We start from the raw sequence: 21,812 nt of genomic DNA on the forward strand, positions 1-21,812 counted from the left end.
CATGAAATAGGAAAGTCTTTTTATCATAAGGTTCACATCATATATTAAAATGCTAAGAATTTCTAGTCCATAGTAGACATTCAATAAATATTTACTGAATGAATGAATGCTATTTTAGATCTTCATGCCTTTCATAATCCTGGCAATTTACCACATGTAATTCTCTCTGGATTAAATGCTTTCTCATTGTCCATGAGGATAGTTGAATACATATTTCATGTCCCATACTAACCATCTTCTCTTTTTTGCAGCACAAATTGCCCTTTACAATGCAGTTCATTATTTTCTATTTTGTGTAGAAGTATCAATATTAACTATTTTATATAGCCACTATTTCCTATATATATCTCATTATAACTACCCACCGTCACAATTAATTTCACAAATACTTTTCCAGAGATCATATCTTTTTCATCTTCGTATTTGCAGCAACTTAACACTGGGACTTAGTAACTGTTTATTGAATTTAGTGAGTGAACTGAGCTCATTATCTTTTCTTCCAAATCAGCTTTCACTGGAACCAAGATATCTTTCAATCAAACTAATAAGAAACTTGAACTCCTTTTCTATTCCCACCCCAAACCCTGTTTTGTAGCTGTCTTGTTGATTACTCTTTCTATGTCAAGGTTTCATAGATATGTCAGTTTTGGTGCACACTTTTTCGAAGTTGTGTATAGAAAAAGATAACTGAACTTTAGTCAAATCCCATCTGACAGTGAAGGCTTTCTTCAGAAAAAGTACTATAAATTATTGGAGCTTGTCAACACCTGACTGTTGCTATGTTTGCTGATTAACTCACACTTATGTCATCCATTTTTAAGCTATGCTTCAGAACATTTTTTTCCAATGCTTATTATACCTTTAGAGCTCCTAGCCATCTTTAGGTAAGTGTCTATATAATAGTCATTAAACTGTTGGTAAGGAAAATACCTTAGTGTAAATCTATATATCACCCATGTGACGAGTTCAGGCCAATAGAAGGAGAGTGGAAATGTATATGCATTTCATTAAAGACAGAACCTGTTGCCCTGAACTTTCCCTGATTTCTTCTCACTCACTAGAAATCAGAATCTGAGGGGGAAAGGAGCATCATGGTTAAGATGCTAGTGTGATTCACCAGCTTGGACCAATGGATGGCTTCTTAGAACAGAGCTACCTGACTTCAAGGACTGCTAGATGTGAGAGAAAAGAATCTTCAATATTGTTTGAACCAATGCACTAAATCTTATTGTTATATTGAGTTGGTCTGCACACCAACAAATGTACATGAAGATGTATGCAATGTCCTCACTGACTTCTTACTATCTTAAGATAAGGAATGGAATCACACACATGGCTCACAAGACCCTGGGTAGTGAGAAGCCCAACTGTCTCTCTGGCCTTCTCTTGAGTTGCTTTTCTTGTTATGCCACCTACTGTAGCCTTAGCCCTCATCGATGTCTTGCCTATCAGAACCTTTTCTCTACATTTTCCTTTTCATGGAAGATTCTCCCTTCTATACAATATGTTTCACCCCATGTATTCCTACTTATCACTTGTATCTTAGCTCAAGCTTAATTTCCCCTGACTCCCAGGTATAGGTCAGGCTCCTTTGTATATATTTTAATGGTATCTAGATTCTGTTCTCTGAGCTCTTATTTCTGTATTTTTTTTTTGCATTTGTTTGTATGACTAACAAGTAATGATCATATATTATCCCTCTAAGTCCCAACTTTTCAATTCTGACAATACCTCAACAAAATTGACACATTTGTTGGAAGCCACAATCTAGAGTTTATATATTATTATATTAATTAATATCATTATATTCCAATTATACCCTTATTTCTGTATAATCATATATATTAGCATCTTATATAATATACTACATTTAAGTTTTTATAATTGTTCCACAGTTGGAAAAATGGGTCAAAATAGGTTAGGCATGTAAATCAAGACCCTGCTTGCTTTAGCTAATAACTATAGCATCAGATCTAGCTCAATGAATAGATTCTAACAGCCATACAATAAGCAAGTTAAATAAGTAAACAGAGTTGTATTGCTTATATTTTTCTACACATTATACTTTCCACTTCTAATTCACTACACATGATCTCCATCTTCCCCCAACTCCAACTGTCAATCTTCTAGTAACTCCCCCATAATATTTTCTTATTAAAAATAGAGAGAGTCAATTCAATACATTATTAGTAGTAATGATTCAAAAAGCCAGAAATTACCATCTTAAAATGAATATGAAAAATTAAGGTTTTTAAACTAACATGGAAAAGTCACCCAAAAAACATTGACCCAGTTGCAATATATCAATTGCAAGACACTTTAATGGAAATTTATAAATTTAGCCTCTTTGTTCTGTACATATTTTGTCAACCCCTAATGCTATGATTTTAGTAAATGTAAACACTAATTTAATTATTAATGTACCAAATTAATATTTTTCAAACATTTTTTTTAAAAAAAGAACCAGGCTCAATTCATTGACTTTGCTGTCTTCTAGACACCTAATACTTATCCTATATAATGTATCTAGTCTTTTTTATAATTTTTTTTACATACTATTCTCATAAATAGAGAAAGGCAAGTGAAGTTAAAACCTGCATAGCTAAGAAGTTCTGTTTGAAAGTTTCCAACACAATTTCTTTTATAGTACATTAATGTTCTCAAGCATCTATAAAACTTCAGTGCTCCTCTTTTGAAAATAATTCAGAACATCAATTTGGGTATCTTATATTTTGGTAATTGCTAAGTCAACTATCTCTACAGGAAACAGAAGAAAGCAAAGACAGGCAATTCCTAAGTATGGTTGTCATTCAACAGTCTCTCTATTGTTAGAAATACATGTACCAACATTTCTTTAATTCAATGTAAAGTGTTTTATTTGTATCTATTCCATTGAGAAATTAAAAATAAAATTGGTTTACCACAGGTAATTGACATTTGAAAAATAAATCAGGAGAAATTTTCTAAGATCTCATTTGTATCTTAGAATTGGTATCTTGTGGGACACCAACAGACTGGTAAATGTTTGAGTTTAGACTCAGAAAAATCAGCTGTGGCTTGATTGAGAAAAAGGAACCTTAAAGTGCTCTTTATAAGATTGTTAGAGACATTTAATCCTTATACTCACTTGTGTTTGTGTGTCTAATAAATATATTCTTTTTAAAAGTCACTAAAATTTGGAGAAAATCTTTTTTTTTTCTTTTCAATAGTAGACATGAGCATTCATCTAGCAACAGTGCTCTGAAAAGTTTTTAATTTTATTTCAAAATCATGATAGTCTAGGAATAGGAATGTACAACATATTTCTGCAAAAAATCTGGGTAATAGCCACATAAGGTATTGGCTATTAATGAATAAATTATTTTTGTTTTAGTCTTTTTAAGAATATTGGTAATTACATTATATATCCTGATTCAAATTTTTTTAAGGAAAAATATTAATTGCAGGTCTTTGTAAGGAAATGTAAAATCTATACATTACATTATGCATAAATACAAGAATTAAAGAATATTGAAGATATTATGCAAAGATATCTAAAGAAATTTAAAAACATAAATGGGGTAGATAAATTACTAGAAAAGTAAAATTAGTTGTATCAACTCAAGATAAATAGAAAACTTTAATAATCTGGAAATAAAACATGAAAGATGTCAAATTAATAATACAAAGTTTCTTTTCACCCTTCCTCTGATGTATACATCTCATATGTACACACACATACAAAAAATAGTCATTTCCCTATTTCCACATACCTTATAGAAATGGAAAAACACTGTCCTCTCTCTGTATGATGCTTATATTACCTGGATAGTCAAAACAGATAAAGAAAAGTTACAGAAGCTACAGGCCCATCACACTCATGAACACAAATGAAAAATTTCTAGAGAAAGTATCACCAACTTGAATGAAGTAATATATTAGAAAGATGATATGACCAATTTAGGTTCAATTAAACTGGAATTTGGTTTAATATTAAAAAATAGATATGAAATCCAGATTTGCATATTAAAAAATGAATGATATAATGTCTCAAACTCCATCAAAATATTCTGTTATATATGAAAATTGATATTTGGCACAATATAAAGTAAACATTGCAGGTAAGTGTTGAAATGGTAGGTTGAGACACTAGTATGGCAGTATGCATAAATGTGGCTGTGTAACCAATGTGATGCTACAATCTGTAAACGTGGGAAAAATAAGAATTCATACCCTATTTGAATCAATTGTATGATATATGATATGTCAAGATCATTGTAATGTTTTGAGCAACCAATAAAAAAAGAAAAAAATATAAGGGCAAAAAGTATAGTGGTATAGTGGTGATTGCTAAGGAAGAGAGGGAAGGGAAAAATGGAATTGTTTAATGGGTTCCAATTTGAGAAGATGAAAATATTCTGGATATTGTTGGTGCTGATGATTGTACAATAATGTGAATGTATACTTATAAGTGACCAAAATGGTAAATTTTATGAATTTTTTACTATAATATAAAAAGATCAGTGGAGAATCAGAGTAGAGGACAGAGTGACTGCAAGGAGTCATTAATGAAGTTTGGTAGTGACAAAACAAAAGCTCTGTATATTGATTGCAGTGACAGTTAGAAGAGTATATGCTTTTATGTACTCATTCTATACATTGAAAAAAGTTTAATTATACTGTTTGCAAATTATACCTAAATAAAGTTGAATCAGAAAATTCTTTCAAAAAAAAAAAAAAAAGAAAAGAAATGGTGGGTTTGTAACAAAATTGTTTGAAGACTATTTTGTATGTGTGTGTGTGTGTGTGTGTGTGTGTGTAGTATCACTACCTCATGTACACATTAAAATACAGAAATTAATTCAAAGTGGATTAAAACCTTCTATAAATCCACACGAGAATATCTTTATGTCTCTGGAGTAGGAAAGGATTTATTAAACATGAACCAAAAAGCACATACCACAAAGCAAGACTTTAAATTCAGCCAGTGTTAAAAATAAACATGGTAAAGTGAAGTTCAGACAAGTGACACACTGGTTGAATATATTTGCAATAAAATAATGTGAAAGGATTAATATTCATGCAATGTAAAAAACTCCTAAAATCAATAAGATGCAGAAAATTTATTTATAAATACGGAAAATATGAGCATGCATTTTGCAGTCTATTTGTGAATAGATACAGTGATGTATCAATGTATGAAAAGCTGCTCAATGTCATCATTGGTATGGTATTGCAAATTCAAACTATGATAACATATATCTGCATGTCCATTGAATTGGTGAAATTAAGAAATCTGACTATCTCAAAATTGGCAAAGATGTGACTCAACAAAGTCTCAGTCACTGCTGGTGAGAAGGAAAATTTGGTACATTCATTTTGAGAAAGTTTATAGTATCTATAAAGATAAAAATGAACACATCTCATGAATTAATAAATTTTACTCATGCACATACTTGGAAGGGAAGGGGAAGTGTGAAGAAATAAATTGTAATATTTTCTTCAGCAAAAGTGATAGAGTTTGACCTTTGTTCAATCCTTTGCAAGAATAACATAGGAATATTGTGAAAGTGTACAAGGACCAAGATAAATAAGACTCCTGCTGAGTTTGCTATGTACTGACCCAGGGATGCATCATAAAGATTGTTCACTGGTTGGCTGACATGTAACTGCTTCAAAGAATGAGAACCAGTCACATATCACTTGGGGGATTAAAAGAATATCAAGGTACTTAGATGGGACTCTAAATCTGTTGGCTATCATTAAGGAAGGAGGTTTACGCATATTCAGTCATATCTGTGTCACGTGTTGCTATAGTAAAAAGTGATTGGGACATGGGAAGGAACTTCTGCAAGTCTCTGGACCTCTGCTATGCTCTTGTTATACCTACTTTGTTGGCTGCTCTTATCCTTTCTAAAAGCTACATGAACTTGGTTCTGGGAAAAACCTATCGGTTTTCTTTCATTTGCACATCAACCCAAACTCAAGATTACTGCTGCTGTTCAACTAGCATGAATATTACAATAAAGAAGCTCTTACATTTACCAAAGCACAAGTGCAAAAGTATTTGCAATATCAAAAGAAAAATGGGAGTAACAAAATGACGATAAATAGAAGAAAATAAATACATTTTTAGAATTTGCCTTGTTTGGATACAACATAAGAGTGAAAATAAATGAACTATCTTTACATGAATCCAACTGATGAATCTCAAGTATATAATACTGAATGAAAGAAGAAAAGCACAAAGGAATATGAACTATAAACATCTATCTATATTAAGTTCCAAATCAAGCAAAACTAATTGGTTTTTGTTTGAGAATACAATTATTGGTGGTGTCTTGGTTGGATTCACAAGGAAACAGGCTCCAAGGAGGAAATGTGCAGAAAATTTATTGAAAAGTGCTTTCAAAAACAAAACCTGTAAGAGATTGAGGGAAAGATGAATGGGGAGAAGAAGAACAGTGATACAGTTGGAACAAAAGCATCAGAAAATTTGACACAGGACTCTAGAGTTGAGGTGGCCATGCAGCATGGGCCTAAGTACAAAGAGATGGGTTAAGACTTCAAATCCACATTGAATGGTTTAGACATTGGATGCAGGCTTCCCTTAGCTTATAAGGCAGCTTCCAACAGCCATGAGTAATTCTGAGGAAAGCCACAAAGTTGTAAGCTATCAGAAGCTGATGTTTTCCACAGTTGGAAGAACAATGCCTCCATCCTAAAGAAGGATCTGGCAGAAATGTTCACTCAACCACAGGCCACCTTTTGAGCCACTTGAGTACTTGCTTTGCAGTTGGGAACCCCAAGCTGATTCCAGTGACTCACTCGTGGGAAAACTTAAAATATGGTGGGATGAAATATGGTCTCTGTCACTGAAAGTGGCTACAATTTATCTTAAGGCTATAACTCACAGTTTATTATCTTTTCTCAGCTGGCACTCCTGTTATTCCAGGTGATAGCTCTAATGTAGTGACCCAGACTTTCATTCCAAAAGGGTTTGAAACTATGGTCAAAATGTTCTTCACAGTCTGGGCCTGCTTCACATGTCCATTTACCACCATAACAGGGTAGGAGAACACCAGAAGAAGCGTCAAGTGGGTGAAATGAGTATTCTTTCCTACCTCTGTGTTATAAGAAAAGTCTTTCATCTATCTATTGGAGTTCTCACACCATATGCTGATTTTGATTTAGGATGTATACCACATGTCAGATTTTTCTCTGCTTCAACTAAAAGATCTGACCAGATCAATTGTCCAGGAGGAAAATTTTTTATTTGAGGGCTAATCATTTCTGAGGTCTTATTCTATAGAAGACCAGCTGCATTCCTAGGGGCTTGAGCTCAGGCAGGACCACATGGCAGAAAAGCATGGCAGAGGGAAGCAGATCACTTGATTGTTCAGAAAGGAGAGAGAGAGAAAAATGAGAGAGAGAGAGAGAGAGAGAGAGACTCCACTCTCCTGAAATAAAATACATGTCCCATAGCCACATCCTAAATGAACCACTTCCTCTAGACACACCCCACCTGCCTCTAGCTACCACCCAGTTAATCCCATCAGGGATTAATCATCTGATCATGTCAAAGTTATGATCCAATAATTTCTCCTCTAAACCTTCTTGCATTGTCTTACATGTGAGCTTTTGTGGGATATCTAACATTTAAACCATAACATTCTATCTCTGACCTCCAAAAGCTCACAATCATTTCATGATGAAAAATACATTCAGACTGTTCCAAAAGTACCCTACTCTTAATAATTTCTAGATTGCTCAAAGTTCAATTCCAAAATCTTATCTGAGGCTCAAGGCAATCTTGCTCCTATAAATTAAAAGTAATTTACAAATATCCAGTATACAATGGTTCAGAGTAAACATTTCCACTCACAAAGTTAGGGGCATAGAAAGAAGGAATAGGACCAAAGCAAGACCAAATCCAGCTGGGCAAACAAGTCATGTAGTTATGTTTGGCATCTGGAGCACATAGCATGATGTCCTCTCCAAAGGGCTTGTATAGCTCTGCCCCAATGGCCTTGTTGGTTGCAGCCCAAGAGGCCTTTCTGTTGGCTTGTCTCTACTCAATTACTGCAGCTTTTCCAGGATGATGTCCCATGTTACTGACATTTCTTAATCTCAGAGGTCTCCAGTGCAGCTTCAGCTTCAGCTTCCTCCTTAAATCTCCATACCTTTCCTTTTCAGGGAGTGACCACAGAGACTCCGACACTCCTTCACTTTGCCTGGCTTCCAAGGACTTCCTGGAAATCTTGGTGGAGACCTCCATGACCACCTAACTTTGACATCCTGCAGTCCTGTAAAACCAACACCACATCATCTTGAGCAGCAGACAAGCCTCCAGCGTCTCTGACTGCAGTAGCCTCTGAATGTCTGGGTGGCCGAGCACCTGGAAAAGCTTCCTAGGACATCTAGTGCAAGAAAGATTACCCATTGATCTCTACTCAAGAGAATTTCACTTTTACTCCCTCAAGCCTGAGATGGATGTGGTCTTGCAAGCTCCTGTGATGCCTTCAGGTCATTTTTCTCATTGTCTCTGGGCAAAGTCTTTAGCATTTCTTTAGTGACGGTAAAGTCTTTAACAACTGTAACTTTCTTAGCCCCAGTTTTACTCCCATCTTTCAAATCCAAGTTTTTAAAATCTTTTTACTCTGTTTTCTGTTTCTGATTATCACAATAAATTTGACTAAAATCTACCACCAATATCCAGGCCACTATTTGAATACTATATTGCCTAGACATTTCTTCCATCAGTTTAAGAATTCCATCCCTTTTAAAATCAGCTTTACAGAAAGTCTCAGGACTCAGGCAAAATGCAGGTAGCTTCTTCACCAGAACTAACACTAATGGCTTCTAGTCCAATTCCCAATAGGGTTTTTCTTTTCCTCTAAACCTTCTTGAGCCCCGTCTTCAATGTCCGTGGTCCTATTATCATTCTGGTCTTCTGAATTCTAACCAGAAATGGCCATTAATCTCCACTTACAGCAAGTTAAAGCATTTCCAGCTTGCACTGCTAAATATCTCAAAATTCTTCCCATCAATTCCAGAAAGCTCAAAAAGCTTCTGAACCACATGGTTGAGTTAATCACAACAATGACCCCACTTCTTGATACCAATTTCTATTTTAGTTAGCCTTTTCACCACTGAGACTAAAAGACCTGACCAAAACAACTTAGAGGAGAAAAGCTTATTTAGGTGCTCACAGTTTCCATATACAATCCATATACAGCAGATTTCATTCCATGGGGCTCCAGGTAAGGCAGGATATGATGGCAGAAGAGTGTGAAAGGAGATAACCAGCTCATGTGATAATCAGGAAGCAGAGATAAGTCTCCATTTGCCAGATACAAATGTGTACCCCAAAGCCATGCCTCTACTCCCACCTCCTCCAGCCACACCCTACCACTTCAGTGACCACTACTCAGTTAATCCCTATCATGGGATTAATTCACTGATTGGGTTAGGCTATAATACAATCATCTCCTCCAAACCTTCTCGCACTGTCTCACACATGAGCTTTTGGGAGATACCTCATATCTAAACTATAACAGCACATTGTGAAAGATGAAGCCCCATCTTTTCAGGTATCCTCTCCAAGATATTACCTCAGCTGTCCATTCAAAGACAGTACCATCATTCTTTCAGGTGAGCTATATTTAATAGGGCTATTAGATTATATGGAATAATGGGTCTACTATTACATGCTCCTTGGTGTTAAGTGGATCCCTTAGTCCAAGAAGGTATTATGTGGAATGGCAGTGGTCCACTCCATAAACATTTATATGATGAGGGTAACATTATGGGAAAGACAAATCCACGTATAGGGGCTGGGATTGTGGCTCAGCAGTAGAGCGCTCGTCTAGCACATGTGAGGCACTGGGTTCGATCCTCAGCACCACATAAAAATAAATAAACAAAATAAAGATATTGTGTCCAACTTCTTCCAAAAAATAAATATTAAAAAAGCCATGTATAGAATATGTGTCACCTCCATCTTAGTAAATCATTATCCCTTCCAAGGAAGAAATGTTCCATTGGAATTCACTTGCCACCAAGTGACTATTTTCCTTGATAGAAAGTTCATATCATGGGCTCAATTTTGGAATTTATTCTTGTTAATAGGTTAGTTTTCAGAAGCACAGGAAATTAGCTCAGACTTAGTAAGTATAAGCTGATGCTGTTAGCCCCAACCTTATCTTCCATACTACTGGTATGGCTACTCCAGTCTTGAATTCATTGTGCTAGCATTAAGTAATGCTAATGATGGACTGGTTAATTTCAGTTGGAAAATAATATTGTCTACATTGCTTTTTAGTATTCTTGTGTGGGCTTATGTGTGTACTTTGACCCTGCTTATGCCCAGCCCCTCTTGTACCACTTACAACTTAAAATGGATGGCAACTAGTCATTGTGATCTTGCAGATCCGACAGAACCCCACGCATGATGCAAAGTTTTGGTTACATGCTCATTGGATACCCTATAGTCAAATGTTTCCAGGGCCCAGTAGCATTCTAAGAGAGATTTTTTTTAATGACTTAAGAATTTTCTGATGTCAATGGCATACCATTGATAAAGATTCTTCTATTTAATTTTACCATAAAAAGAATTTCACTCAACATGGTAACTTCTCCTATCACAGCTACCTCTAATAAAACAAAGATTATATAACTCAAACATCAGAACTGCTTGCAACACTGCCTGGATCTGATATAAAACATTTTGATTCTATGGGTTCCACTCAAATCAGGCAACCCTGTTTCATTTTGTACACGAATTAGAACAATTATACCCAATTGTGAAATTTTATGCCTTTAGCGCCTAGAGAAGCCCATAAATCATGGTGTTTCCTTTTCATCAATGGAAATTATAAGATGCAAGTGTTATTTCTTTATTAGAAGGGATGTGTTGCCATACATTCTTTCATGAATTTCTTAAGACCTTATGAATGTGGTGGACCCCTTTTTAAGGTTTACCTCCAACCTTTCTTATGAGTCTCAGATATCATTGCACTTCTATTTCATTTTTTTTAATTGGCAAGTGGATATTGTATGTTTTTGTCATGTACAGTGTAATGTTGTGACACATGCATGAATTGTGAAATGGCTAAATCAAGCCACTTAATGCACCATCTCGTATACTTCTTTTTGACTTATCAATTCTTCATCACCATTATAATTATCATGATGCCTTTGATGCAGCAGACTGATGTGATGCCCTATAGAACATGGAGAAAACTTCAGATCCCATCAGACTATTTTGTAACAGAGGATAGAAGTGTTAACATGGCCTTGGAACAAAACTGCAAATGAATATGCTCATAGGCTGAATTGTGTCCCCTTTAATATCTGTTACACTTGGGCTCTAACATCCAGTGTGATTATGTGGAGATAGAGACATTCAGGTGGTAATTAAGTTAAAAGGAGATCATAAGGATGGAGATCTATTTTAATAGGTCTGGTACTCCTTACAAGAAGAGGAAGAGACATAAGGAAAAGAAACGTCATGTAAGGACATAGTGAGAAACTGGTCATGTAGAACGCAGGAAGAAAATCTTCACTAAAACTTAATCCTACCAGCATCTTGATCTTAGACTCAGTTTTCAGAACTGTGAGAAAATAAGTTGCTATTATTTAAGACACCTTATGGCAATATGAGCAGACTAATACAGATAGTATTATTGTTCATCCCACATAAATGTAAACTACTTTTGGTCCTTTTTCCTCATAATGATGGGAAAGAACTCATCCCCCCAATCAAAGGCTACAAACCATAAAACTGGGACCATTAAGGCAAATACACAACCATGGCAACACAGCAGCTTAAATTGTTGCTACAAAACTCAACATACAACATAGCAATCATGTTTGAGTTTGTAGCAGTGCTTCTTATAAAACTGAATCCATTTGGTTATCTTGAGTCAAGTTTGTGAATTTAATGAGATGAAACTGTCATCTCACTCTCCCATATTGTGATAAATGATAACTATTTTTTACCAGGCTAACAGGAACAGAATAAGTTTCTGATTTAGTATTGTGGCAAAAGCTTCTCCCTGAATTTTCAGTATCTCTAATGACCCACACACAAACCAAGGACTCAAAGTGAATGATAACTACCAAGTATGTACATGTTATGCTTCTGAAGAACTGAGAAATAATCATGAAGTGGGTTCATACCCCTAGTAGAGATAGAAGACTCACTCCCAGACAGAAATACCAGTATTAATTTTATTATCTTCCCTACATATGATCCTAATCCTGCAGGGGAATCGTCATGGTGCTTCACATCCTTGGACATCAGTGTCTGCCAAGAGTGTCAGCTAATGACACCTTGGACCCTTGGTCTAATTGTCCTAAAAATGTCTTGATTTCTCATCTCTCCATTGTGTTGTTCCTTGAGTTAATGCCCATGGATCCCTTAGGCAAGAATTGGGGATATAATTTTTATATAAATCTGCCAAGAGGCTGCAAGATTCTTCTTCATGAGGGCACATCTTCTTCAGTCAGGAAATTCTGAGTCAGACCTAGCTCAAGTCTGGAAATTGCCAAGACAGTGTACCTTTTTATCAAGGTAGGTTTTCAGCCTTCCATTGCTGTATTTTTTATTTCTTTCAGTTATGTAAGTTGGACATCACTGCTGTAACCTATTCATCAACCTTGCCTTAGGAACATTGTGCTCTTTACAGGTCATGATGTTCAGGTTGCTACTTCAGCTTTGCTACACATTAAAGTAACTGCACCCAGTTTGCTACCAATATTTAGGTGCCCATAATCTCAGCGCTATGAGGAAGCCCAGTTCTTTAATACCATCTCCTTACTAACCTTAATGTCTAGAGCTCGTCCACCAAAGCTTCTCAACTATTCTGTTACCTCTCTCATAAGCACATTTCTGATTATTTTTCTCAATAAGCTGCTCTTTACATTTTCCTTTGGAGGATAGGTGGCATGTGAGTTTCCCAGCCTCAAATCTATACCCTACAGCGGGCCCTTTTCTATGTCTTTGATCCCTTCTTCTACAATTGGCCATGGTACTTTTGGCATCTTTCTTCCACATAGTGTAGGTCATCACCTGTTGTTGAATTTTAAAAATGTCATACATTCATTCTCTTAAGTTCCTTGCCAAGATGTTGCTTCATGTATCAAATGAGTGCTCTCATATTAATAAACTATTCTCCAACTTTATATTCTTCCCCTCATAATTCATTATTCTCAACATTCAGATTCATAAATATTTTCATGGATCCTTCTTTTCTGTTGTCTTCTGGTATATAGTTAGTTCTTCTTCTTCCCTACCAAGTCCAGCACTTCTTTTAGAGAGACACGGATGACACTCCTGGAAGCAGGTAGAATGAGAATGTTTAGTTTAGATATGAGGTGTCCCCCAAAAGCTCATGTATGATATAATGCAAAAAAGTTTAGAGGTGAAATGATTGGGTTATGAGAGCCTTAATTTAATCCATGCATTAATCTACTTGAATGGATTAGCTGGGTGGCAACTGTGGGTAGATACAGTGTGGCTGGAGGAAGTGGGTCACTGAAGCATGTGTTTGGCATATATATTTTGTGCCTGGTGAATGGAGACTCTTGCTTTCTAATTGTCATATCCTGGACTGCTGTCCTCCATCATGCCCTCTGCCTTGATGCTCTACCTCATCTTGGGCACAGAGCAATCAAGTCAGCTGTTTGCGGACTGAGATTTCTGAAACCATGGGTGTCAAATAAACTTTCCCTCTTCTAAAATTGTTCTTGTCAGAGCTTCTGATGCAAAATGAAAAAAAAAACTGACAAAATCAAAGTGTCTTTAAAAATGTAGGAATTATATATTTATTTAATTTTTATTCCTAATAAAAATGTTTATAATATATAACATATATATATATATATACATATATATATATATGTATATATATATATGGAAATAGTGCCTTTCTCTTGAAAGTTTGTTTTGGGTCCATACCACAGGATCTACCACATTCCAAAATAAATTTTAAAAATTAAACAAAAGAAGGATCAAAACAAAATTCAGGATATTGATTATTTTTGTGGAAAAGGAGGGAGTATGATTGGGAAAAAGCAGGAATTGAACCCAAAAAAGCACAATAGATCCTCAAAGTTACTGGGTTTTTTTTGGTTTTTTTTTTTTTTGGGGGGGGGGGGAACCATCATGGCTCGCTGGCTCCACCTCACAAACCACTCCCCCTGGCAAAATGTCATACATTCATTCTCTTAAATTCCTTGCCAAGATGTTGCTTCATGTATCAAATGAGTGCTCTCATATTAATAAACTATTCTCCAACTTTATATTCTTCCCCTCATAATTCATTATTCTCAACATTCAGATTCATAAATATTTTCATGGATCCTTCTTTTCTGTTGTCTTCTGGTATATAGTTAGTTCTTCTTCTTCCCGACCAAGTCCAGCACTTCTTTTAGAGAGACACGGATGACACTCCTGGAAGCAGGTAGAATGAGAATATACCAGCAATGACACCGTTAGCAAAGGTACCAAGTTACAATTTGTTGTAGATTACAGTTTGTTGTCTCAGTCCAGGTAAAACAGTGTCTCAATAGATTAACTCACAGTCTAGGTAAATCACAGTCCAGGTAAGTTCTGCAGGCAGCTAGCTTAAATCACAATCCAGGTAAGTTCTGCAGGCAGCTAGCTTGATCCGAAGTCTCCTCTGGTTCTCAGCAACACTGGAAATTTTTCCACCTTTGTCTTCACTGGCTCTGGGATGAAGGCAGGAACTCCGGATGGCTAAAGAAAATCCTGTAGCATTCCACTAAGAAAACAACCTTCTGAACAATTTAGTACATTATCTCAAGGTTTTTTACATTTGAAATAAGCCTTAATAGTGCTCATTACTCATCAGCCTCCAGATGTGGGAGAACCATTGTAGCTTAGTTATTGGCATTGAAAATGATCAAACTTGGGATGCTGGTAGCATCTTCTGCCAGCTGTAACGTCCTGGCAGCCCCAGATGGCCTGGGGGAGAGTCCGGGGAGCATCCCGGACTCAAACTGCCACTGGGCACAGGGAGCAAGAGCCTTCGAGACTGTGCCTCCAGGTCAGGTCTACATTTGGGCTCTCGGCAGTGGAAGAGCCGGCTTGGAAAGTTCTTGTTGCGCCATGACCAGCTCGCGCAAGTGGCAGCCGCTGCACGGATTCACGCACCCTCTGGTAACGAAAAGTATTCAGTAATAGCCTTTTGCTGCAACTTTTTCCTGATAATCCTTCCTCCTCTGAACTTTCTTTTTCTTTCTGACTAGAGTTCCTGGGCTTTTATCAACACATGCCCTAACTATTCTTGGTTCCATTGGGGTGCCTTCTTCCCTCAGTAATTTACTTCTCACCCCTCCCATATTTTCATCACAAAGACAATACAATACACCAAGACAAAACAAGACACAAACATACTGTATCAATCTTCTCCATTTTCTCAAAATGGCCATTTTTCCTCTCTCCCTATCTAGGGATGAGCAGATTTGCTCCTGTCCTATCTATGGACAAGCAGCTTTTTTTTTTCGTCACTTACTCCCAAGTGTCCCGGGGGCTCCCCGTAACAGGCCACCATCTGCCACAGTCCGGCTGAGGCAAAATAACGGGGGGAGGGGGGTGGGGGGGAGTGGGGAGGTAAGGAACAACTTGTGTACATTGATACAGCAGGAGTGGGAGCCGTTTAATGTAAGACAACAGAGGTATTTATACATTCCACACAGCTTATCTTAATTAGCATAAACTAGATACAGCAGTCAACCAATAAGGAATCTCCACACTTAATGGCTCGCTGGCTCCACCTCACAAACCACTCCCCCCTGGCAAAATGCCAGGCGCCATCCAGACTTGTTTACAGACCCTAACATTTGCCAGGTGCCATCCTGACTTATTTACAGACTCTAACATATCTCCAGCAATAAGGTTTGTTTGTTTGTTTTGTTTTTTAATCATTGCAATCTATTTAATAGGGTTTTATTATTATTATTATTTAAACTGAAGGAATATATTTCATATACTATTTTGTATGTATTATAGAATCCATAATAAATAACTAACTATATAAAATGGTTCTGGCATTAAATCTGATGAAAAATAAATATTTTGAGTCACTCAAAGCTTATACTTCTTAATTTCGGAAAGAAATGGTAATAATGGGCTGTATGCCTGATGGGAATGTAAAGAGAAATTGCTGATTTTGAAGATTTAAATATTTTTTTTTAATTGTGCAAGACTTCATGGCAGATTAAAAAATGGCATATTCAAGTAAATATGCTGATGCCCCCTCCTTCTAATCATATGCTTGACCCCTCTCTTTCTCTGACATCCTGTGTTCCTTCTTCCAGTCAGGTCTGTCTTTCTAGCTTTAAAGTACATTCAGACACCTATCACCCAGGTCTGAATTACCATCCTCTCTCACCTGGGAAACTGCAGTTGCCTCCTAATAAATTTGCCTGCTTGGAATGTAAAAAAAAAAAAAAAAAAATTGCACTAGGTAGTTGTTAAAAAAATGACAAAAAATATTTCCAGAAATTGCAATATGTAAAAGAGCTTGAAATCCACTCTTAAAGAGTCAAACGAGTTTGTTTTGTCTTGATTTGTTTTGTGGTGTTAAGGATGTAACCTAGGGCCTCATAAACACTCCACCACTGAGCTATATCCCCAGCCCCAGGAGAGTTTTTAAGTCCTGGGAGAGTTACTGGGAAAATACTGGAGGATGTTAAGGAGGCGGATTGTCCATGTGGTTGGACCATCTGTGTTTCCTAACCAAAGCTTATGGAAGTTAGACTCCAGCCCTCCCACAAAACTGAGAAATGGGGACACAATCTCTCTTCCTTGCTTCCTTGCTTCCTTCTTTGCACTGAAATTTGAATCCATGGGTGCTTTACCAACTGAGCTATATTATCATTCATTTTTTTTTTAATACAGAATAAATAAGGGTCTTGCAGAGTTGCTGAGGCTGGCCTGGAATTTACTACCCTCCCGTCTCAGCCTCTGGCTTTGGTGGGATTACAGGTAGTACTAGGTTCACAAACTTTCTTGGTGATTACAATTCCCAGGTCTTAGATAAAGATATTGCTGGGCTGTCAAATTGGCAAGATGTTGAAAAAAAGATTTATATCTCAAAGAGGCAGATGGTACATTTATAATTGCAAGTTTTCTGAAGTACATTCTCTATGAAAAGGGAGGAGGCTGATTATAGCTAGAAAGCAAGCGCTATAAAGTTTATGTGAACTGCAGGGAAGCTTAAGGCCATCTCAGTCATGACTCTCTCTCTCTCACGATCTCTCCTTCAACTGAATTCATCCCTTTAAAATACTACCTAGATCACAATACTCCACTGCTCAAAACCCTCCAGGGGTGGTCTTTGCCTGGAACTTTTTTCTCTAGATTTCCATTGGACTGACTTTCTCACTTTTCACTTTATTATTTTAACTATTTATTACAATAATCATTCCCACCCCAACCCCATCTCACATTACTGAATGACCAATTCTCTTTTCCCTAGTGTATTTTCTATTTTTGTGTTTATTATCTTCTAAGATTCAATATCACTTACAGAGTGTGCCCACTATTGATGCTCCGTGCCTCTCACTGAAATGCAGGTCGCAGGAGGAAGGTCTTTGTTTGGTTTTAAGATAGATCATACACACCAAGGAAAATGACTCGTCCATGGTATACTCTGAAGAAATAAATAATCCCTATCCCATGCCGCTGAATGTGGGTGCTAGCATAATTTTCTTCACAAAACAGCAACATAACATTATCAATTATCATTCAGAACTTCAATATTTTCCACACAAGAAATTAAGTTCAAATATTAGTAATTTCATATGCAAGTAGTACATGGCAGTGTTCTACTTTTGTTCATGTTTGTGTTATAAGGAAGAAATTACTCATCCTAGAATTTATAAATGGTAGCCTAAAAGGAGGGAGCATTAACCCAATAAAAACTGGTTAAATATTTGTATGCTTTTGTTTATTTTTGCTTTTCCTTAAATTCTGCTAACCCATCTTTCCTAAAAGCTGTATTTAATCAGGAAAATTAAGCATGGTGCTAATTTTCCAGCTAATTCATGTTCATTTTAGTAAATTTTCCAGATAATTCCCTAATTCTTGGAAAAAAATAAAGAATTGGAGAAAAGAATTTCCCGAGTGGCTCTTTTACTACATTGAATATATTGCCTAATTACTTTACACTTATCTAAGTTGGGCCTAAGCTAAGATTAATATGTTTTGCACAATCTAGAACAATTAAAATGAGAAACCAAAGAACATTTTTTTTTTTAATTTAAAGACCTAAATATGCATTCTCATTTATCTGGTCATTTCAAACATAGCTCTAATTATAAATTTTATGTAGTGGTTTCAGACTTAGTAAAAGAAAGAGTTTATGTATATGTATCATATCTGGACTATCAGAGCTATAAACACACCTTGCTACTTTAAGCCAGATCTCTAGTTACTTGTGTTTTAAAGAGTTAAGATATGTATATGCTCTAACATGCACTCAGAGTTTGATTATTACTGTCAAATTCATTTCAGCAGTGTCCCAAGTTGTATTTTTCACATAGGTTTCCACAGATGAAAAAGATGCATTAGTCCAATGTCCATTGCAGTCCTTTCCAAATTCATATCTGTTTCTCATTTACATTACCTTTTATTGTTTTTAAGGATAAAAGGACAAAATTGACAAAAGTTACTTCCAGGTAACTATGGGAATATAGTATTATTTTTGCTGGGCAAAATGATTTTAGTTATAATATCATAATGTTACCATTATATATGATAGTAATAGTTAATGGTATCCCCAAATATAAGGTAAGCTTAAATAGTTCTGCATTTATCTAAATAGGCAGAAAGAAAAATCTAGGTGAAATACATATTTTAATTTACATGTAAGTAATCATCAACCACAGTCATAAATGAAAATCTTCAATAATAGTGGCCATAACAACTCATTGTAAAGATCTTGGGTATGTGTTTTTGCTAACAGCTGAAAGTCATTTTCATACTGTACTTTCATGAAATTAAAAACTTATAATAGTAAAATGATCAGGAGGCATTTGAGATCCCAAAAGACCAGTGTTTATGGCATGTACATTGAGGTTGGCAGAAATAGGAGTTGTCATGAGGGTACCTCAGCCTGTCTCATCTACTTTCCCTTGGAAATTACATTTCTATCTTCCTTTGGCACTTAAAAATGTTCAAAATGTTCAATGAGTTCATTTAATGAATGCAATATTCGAAATGGAATATATTGAAAAAATGTAAAGGAACTCTGCTTGCCTTTTCCAATATGATTAATATTTTATTTTTAAGAAAAGCAAATTAAAGAAAAATCCCCAACCTAAGGTCAACAGTGCCTGTTTAAGGGAACTATCTTATTCTATTCTCTTCAATGCACTGTCTTTTTCAGAATATTAATGGGGGAAAGAGTGACAAGAATGACTTAGACGTACATGTCAGGAGGAAGGGTCAGCTCTTGGCAGTAGGATGTTAATTCACATCCATTAATGAAATTTATCCTCCTTACTGTCTCCCCCTTTCTCATGCACTCTCTCTCTCCCTCTCTTCTTTTTTTTAAATAAAAAGTCTTTTTTTTTTTTTTTTTTTTTTTTTTTTTTAAGAAAGAGAGAACATCATGGACTTTTCACAGGAGCTGAGCAGGGCCACAGGGGCAGGCCAAGGTAAGAGACTGACAATCTTCAGGTGATTAAGGAGACTCAAAGGCTAGGTAGACCTACAAAATGAATAACTATGGACCCAGAACCATGCCATAAGGCTCAATAGCTTGTGATTTGCAAGTTGATAAGACAAGAAGATTAATAATGCTGCATGATAATGGCTGCTCCCTCTCAGCTGGGGAGATGGTAATGATCTGATATTGCTGTAGGAGCAGTTCCGTGTGCTGCGGAGAGGAGGGTGCAAATTCACTCATCCCAATTGGCCCTGAGGAGATAGAGATTTTGAAAAATGGGAATGCAGTTACAATTTTAATTAGATATAAAGTTTTTAATAATTTTGCTGAAATGAGGACTTCAAAGAACATATTTTGCAGCATTCAGGCCCATAACTCCTGAGTGACAGTTTTGGTTAATTTGCAAGTTTTCAGATCAAACTTTGCCCCTGGCTCCATGCTGAGGGTAAAGTAAAATGTCAATTTCTTTCCTCAGTGATCTCAAGCATCTTATTTAGGCAGGTGTGCTGAATTCTCTTATTCTGTAGACCTTAGCTGAACAAAACTACTCATTAAAATATATGCTTGGGAAAAAATTAGCAGCATAAATAAAATCAGTAGTAATAAAGAGAATCAATCAGCAAGAAAAATGTACAGCAATATACAACATAAAATTTTAAAGAAGAATCAGGGTAATATTGTATAGAAAAGGTGATTAAATGTTAGCATATGATTATGCTGTCATTGCATATTATTATCAAAGAATGTTTAATTTATACCCTGTTTAAAATTAGAGGTAGCCATGCAAAAAAAGAGGTTTTTCTTTTTCTCCAGACCTTATTTTTCTTTTTCCTGCTGAATCCTCATATAGATTTGTGATTGGGGTCTGTGGTCCTGAATTAATTACATTAGATATTGGAAGTACATTAGTTCTTTGGCAGTCTACATGGTATTAATAATAGGGAATGATGTTGTCAGTCAATTTAAAGGCATCCTTCGACTTCTGCCATTTCCATTTTACTTCCCACTTCTGCAGGTAGTTTGGGGAAAAACCTGCCAAAAGATTCCTTTAACAAGCACCACCTTGAAAAGCTGTTTAAAACAAAAAGTTAAATTTTAGAAAAAGCAAACAAGGCAAATCAATCTAAATAAATTGCATGTCATTTTATATTAAATTGATTACTGAGTTTTCTGAGGACTCAACTTATGATCTATGTATACTTTATAAAAATCTGTGTGTGTTATATTTGTACTATATTGAATAGGAACATTTCCAAGCCCCCCCTTTTTTTTTCATCAAAATCAGATATCTATGAACTCTGTGCAAGGATAGATTTAGGATTGCTCATGTATCTGCCACCTAGGAACACTGAAACAATGAAAGTTGACCCAGCAAGCCTGCCAGAGCATGTGTAAGCAGAAGTTAGAGGAGCTTCTATCATTTGAATTAATGCTTTCAAAAATAGTCTGAAATTAATATGAGGACTTAGCTTCCCATGTGATTTAATTCAAGTCTGGGATCACAGTAGAAAAATATGGAAACAGTGTTCGAGTATGAAGAATGGACAAGCAAATAAACAAGAATAAAAAAAAGTCAAGAATCACTGTTGTCTTCCATTCCAAATCAATACAGTACATTGTTATTCTGTCTTTCTATCAAAATTCTACTCTCTCAGAAAAAGCATCTCTGCACAGCAGTGTAGCACTGCCAGTCCCTCACAATGGATTTTTTCTGGTGTTAAATACTATACTTTTGAAGCAACTCAGCACCCTCTCAAACCTGTCCCTAGGGATTCCAACTTCAAAGAGATGGTCTATACTAGAATACAACCGCCAAGTCTACAAACTATGGTTCTGTAAGTTGGCTAAATTCTGCCCCATAGTAGATCTATGTGGGAACTGTGATCTCCACATAGCTATACTCAACTTTCATGAAACAATGTGAGGATTGATGAACACCAAATAGGTGCCATTATTTTTTGAAAACAGCAAATACCACAATGACAGGTAATACATAAATATTCATTTGTTTAAAATATATAATTTACTATTAAAAGCAATTTTTTAAAATTTATATACTTCAGGTGTGCTGAGCATAGCAGCATGCATCTGTAGCCCTAGCTAATAGGGATACTGCAAGAGCATCTCTTA

The sequence above is a fragment of the Callospermophilus lateralis genome, chromosome 1, assembly GCF_048772815.1.
Source record: "Callospermophilus lateralis isolate mCalLat2 chromosome 1, mCalLat2.hap1, whole genome shotgun sequence".
NCBI lineage: Eukaryota > Metazoa > Chordata > Mammalia > Rodentia > Sciuridae > Callospermophilus > Callospermophilus lateralis.